The 5414-nt window shown below is 22.5% G+C and overlaps 1 protein-coding gene across 1 annotated transcript in view; it reads left to right on the top strand.

The window, feature by feature from the left end:
• LOC117181045 (prolyl 4-hydroxylase subunit alpha-1) overlaps positions 1 to 5414 on the top strand; it is a 561792-nt gene that overhangs the window by 543227 nt on the left and 13151 nt on the right. The gene's annotated exons all lie outside the window — the stretch shown is intronic.

Here is a 5414-nt window from a genome sequence, read left to right as displayed (position 1 = left end):
TTGATTTACAAAAAAAGTTCTATGGTTCAAAAAAAAATTTTGTTCAATAGAAAAAAGAGGTTGGTAATGTAGGAATTCCACTGTGTCGCATGCCCTTAAGTGTGAAATTTACTAACACTTTTTTATTTTAAGATTAAACTTCGAACGGATGATTTTAGTAAAAAATAATCGTAAGTGCAATGTGATACTGCAAAATTTCTAACCTTTTTTAAAAGTTAGACCTTAATTTTGCAGTAATATTAACATTCGTAGATAGAAAAATAATTTTTAGAATTTTTCTTAAAGTTAAAAAATCCACGAGTGTTCCACAAATACCTGTAACTTTGGTACATTTTTTATGCAGAAGCCAATGAGTAAAATTAACAAAAATAATTTTTTAAAATTCTAAATTGATTTTATATTAGACCTCATTTTTTACTTTATAAAACAATGTTAGTTTCAATTTTTTATTATTATTTTAATGAATTAAAACTTCGAGTTTTTATTGGATCAACTCAATTTTATTTTTTCCTTCCTACAGTGGATAATCATTATTTAAATGTATAAATTTTATGAAAAATAATTAGTTAAATTAAATTTAAAGTTAAGACATCATAAAAATCGACATTGAAATTATGTTTCTTTTATTTATGCTCTTAATTAATGATTATTTACTGTAGGTCGCATTATACATTGGAGGGAAGTTTCCTCTTTTCTAGGCTGATAAAAAAATTCGTTTCGAAACTGAATGTGCAAATTGGTTTTTTTTATAGCGTCTTTGACAACAAAAATTTAAAATTTGAAAACTTTTCAAATCCCCCTTTTAGTTTTTGTATTTTTTGTTGTTTTTATGTTTTCAATGCTTTCAAAATGCATGTATCAAATTTTTATGCATATAAAATCATGCCCTTTTATAGTAACATTATTGTAAATAATTTTAACAATTTTTAATAATTTCAACTCATTTTTAAGGCAAATAATAATTTTTCCGAAGTGTTTCACGTTTTTTTTTGGCACGACTGAAATATCACGAAAAATAAAATTTCTGATACTGTAAAATTCCGGAATAAAAAAATTTTTGAATATAAAAATTCCGCATTGAAAAAATCCCGAATTATAAAATTCACGAACAATTTAGAATATTACGAAATTTTTAATTTTCTGACAGAAAATTTGCCAAATTATTGAATAGCAAAACTAGAAAATTTCCGAATTTAAAACGAATTTTTTCAATCAATATTTTTTATTTATTAAACTACAATCATGAAATATGTCTAAAAAATTATCTTTAATGTTTAAAGTATCTAGAATTATTGTTTGAATATAAAATAACAATAATTATTTAAAAACACGTGTTTAAAAAAACACAAAATTTGTTGTTTTAAATTTAAACAATAATTTTGGAAACTTTAAACATTGAAAATATTTTTGTGGATAAAAATATTTAATTATTGTATTTTTAATGAATAAACATTATTCATGAACATTTTTTTAACTGTATAAATTGGGAAATTTTTTAGTTTGGATAATTTCCCAAATCGGATAATTACCAAATAATAAAATTTCCGAATCATAAAATTCTCAAAAAAGAAAATTGCCAAATTAGAAAAAAATAATATTGCCGAATGGAAACATTTTTCATTAATAAATTACCCAAATTCGAAAATTTGCGAATCATAAAATTCCCGAATGAGAAAATTTTCCAAATTGGATAATTCTCAAATAATAAAATTTCCGAATCATAAAATTCTCAAAAAAGGAAATGGTCGAATTAGAAAAATTTCCAAATTATAAAATTCACGAATGGGAAAATTTTCCAATTATAAAATTCCCGAATGGGAAAATTTTCCAATTATAAATTTCCCAAACTTGAAAATTTCACTAATAATAAAATTCCCGAATGGTAAAATTCCTGAATTGGATAATTCCCAATTAATAAAATTCCCGAATAGGAAAATGTTCCAATAATAAAATTTCCAAATTGGAAAATTCCCAAATAATCAAATTCCCGAATGCGAAAATTCCCGAATTTTAAAATTTCCGAATCATAAAATTGTCAAATAAGAAAATTGCCGAATTGGAAAATTAACGGGTAATAATATTCCCGAATGGGAAAATTTTTCAATGATAAATTACCCAAATTGGAAAATTTCACCAATAATAAAATTCCTGAATTTCATAATTTTCAATTAATAAAATTCCCGAACGGGAACATTTTTTAATAATAAATTTCTCAAATTGGAAAATTCGCGAAAAATAAAATTTCCGAATAGTGAAATTCCTCAATTGGAAAATTCCCAAATAATAAAATTTCCTGATCATAAAATTCCTGAATAAAAAAATTCCGGTATTGGGAAATTCCCAAATAATAATATTCCTGAATGGGAAAATTCCCCAATCATAAAATTCGCAAATAGGAAAATTCCTGAATTAGAAAATTCCCAAATAATAAAATTCTCGAACAACTTATAATATTACCGAATTGAAAAATTTCCTAATAATAAAATTCCAGACAGAAAATTGATTTTTTCATCATAAAATTAATTAAATTATTACAATTAATTTTTTGTTATTTATAAAAATAATTTTTTAATTGTTTATATTCAGGAATTTTATAATTCTGTAATTTTTTGTCTGGAATTTCATTATTCTTGAATTTTTAAAATTCGGCAATATTATAAATTTTCTCGGGAATTTTTTTTCAGTAATTTTACTATTACGGAATTTTCTAAATCCGGAATTTTATTATCCGGAAATTCTATTATCAGGAAACTTTATTATTCCGCAATCTTACAGTTTCGGGAATTTTATTTTTCGGGATTTTTAAGTCGTCCCGGGAATTTTATTATTTGATAATTTTTCAATTTTTGAATATTATTATTAGGAAATTTTGTTTTTCCAAAAATTTCTTATTCTACAATATTAAAATTCAGGAATTTTATAATGTCAGGAATTTTATATTTTCAGATCTTTCAGTCGTTCCGTTTTTCTATAAGTAACTTTACTCATTTTTAAGGAAAAAAATAGTTTTTTCTTAGTTTTTTCACTTTTTTTATAAGAAAAAACTTCTTTAATTTTATTAATTCTATATTATAATCGTGTATGATGTGGAGGTTCCCTATTTAATTTTTTTATGATTTATATATTAAAAAGGTCTTGAAATTTGTTTTTATGAAATTTGTATGAATATAAAATTATTACCTTTTATATGTAAAACATTGTAAATAATTTGTTGAATTTTTTAAACTTATTTTTAAGGAAAATAATTTTTTCTTATTTTTACGTTTCTCTTCAATAAGTGAATTTCTTATATTTTTTTTATATTTCATTTTGATAAAAAAAATAACTATGTTTTTCTTTAAAATAGTAATTTTCTATTAATTTATATACAATTACGTTAATAAAAAAAGGAAATAATTTTGTTTATGTACACGCATTTTCAAAGCACTGAGAAATAAAAATAATTAAAAAAAATAAATTAAAAAAGCCAAAGCATATTCAATTTCGAAAATCACTTTTTTTGCATTATAAAATAGATCACCCTAATGTATACTTACATAACAAGGACTTACGGCACCTTGATAAAACGAAAATAAAAAACCGAAACTGTAAAAAAAATATGGTTAAAGATTATTTGTTTATTGTCCATCATTTGAATCTTTCCAAAATAAAAATTTAGTTCTTTTTAAAGTTTTTTTTTCTATCAAGGTGCAAATAGTTAATAACAAATTGTAGATTATAAAGGAATGAATGCGGAAGCGAACTGAAAAGAAATTTGCAGATTATGTTTAAGCCAACGAAATGAAAGTTATATACGATTTTTTACCGTTCTATGAATAATAATTTTCCTCTTAGCGAATCCCATGACATAAATTAAATTAATTTTTTATTTAATTCGAATTTTTAATGTCTTTGCTAACAATTTTCATTTTAAAAAAAAACTGAAAAAATTCGGTTTTGTAATTGAAAAAGGGAGTTAAAATCAGGAAAATTGTAAATATTGTGTATCTCTACTTTCTAATTGAGATATTTAATTGAAAAAAAATGAAGCATGTATTCACAAATTTGTAAACAATAATATAGGTAATTAGACGATAGAAGCTCTCTGGAATTTTGAATTATATAAATCTTTTTAGAACTGTTTTTGTGAATTTTACTTTTTTATGAACAATAATTTTATATTAATTAATTTTTTAGTGATAAGGGCGCGTATGAATTAGATTATATTGTTTATAAATACTTAAGATCGCTCGTAAGGATCGTTATATCCTAGCATATTATTATGTATATATAAATATCTAAAGAATAAAAGTTTTTGAATTAACAGAATAACTTGTTTTATTTTTTGTGTGTGAGTAGTCGAACCCCCTTTGGTATTTTAAAAGTTGTAAGACTTTTGAATTTGTAATTTAAAAAAATTTCCTATTAGTTCAAATTTAATTTATAATTTTTTTACATTGAAACTTTTTGTTAGTGAAAAAATGTAATTATTAAAAACGATTTTTGTTGAATTTAAAATTGTCTTCAAATTAAAAAAAAAAATTTCTTTGGATCCAGTTTGATGCATTTTTGTTTAATATTCAATTTTTAACTAAAATTATGAATTTTTAGACAAGATTAAGCTTCTACTGGAATGATAAATTTTCAACCAAATTGTTGAATTTTCAAATTCGATTAAATATGGCATAGTGAAATTTTCAGATTAAAAAAATTAAATTTCCAAAAATATATACAATGCAAAAAAGGAGCAAATTTAAAAAAAAACACATTTTAAAACCAAAAATGGAAAAGTTAAATTTTATGTTCATATAATTAATTTTTGACTCAAAAAAAAGCGAAATTTTAAATAAAATTCTTAATTTTTAGGTTTTAAAATTAATTTTACATAAAATTTAAATTAAATTAAATTAAATTTAATTTAAATTTTAATCGAAAGAAATGAATTTGCAAAAAAATGGTGACGAAAAATGAATTTTTTTCAGTTCAAAAAATAATTTTGGACCAACAAAAAGGAAGTTTGAACGATTTACTCAAATTTTTAACAAAAAATAAGTACTTAAGGGCATGTGACACAGCTAAATACCTATATTACCGACCTCACTTTTTCGGTTCACTGAATGTATTTTTGAACCTAAGAACTTTTTTTGTAAATAAGATATCGAGTTGAAACTTTGGAAGATTTATTAGAGTACAATAAAGTACGTTTAGGTACTGCATTTTGGTAGGAACTTCACTGAAAATTATTTTATCTTTTTTCTGAACCTCAACATTTTTTGAACGTTCGAACTTTTTTTATACATAAAATATCGGACTTAAACTTTGAGAAATGCAAGAGCCGAAAGAAAACTACGTTTATGTACAAAGCTTAATAATAAAAGATGTAAAAAAATATATTTCAACAATCAATTCCAACGGCATCAGCCGGTAACGTTGTA

The sequence above is a fragment of the Belonocnema kinseyi genome, chromosome 10 (genome assembly GCF_010883055.1).
Source record: "Belonocnema kinseyi isolate 2016_QV_RU_SX_M_011 chromosome 10, B_treatae_v1, whole genome shotgun sequence".
NCBI lineage: Eukaryota > Metazoa > Arthropoda > Insecta > Hymenoptera > Cynipidae > Belonocnema > Belonocnema kinseyi.
Note: the sequence above shows the minus strand (reverse complement) of the source record. Positions and strands in the feature narration are given on the sequence as shown.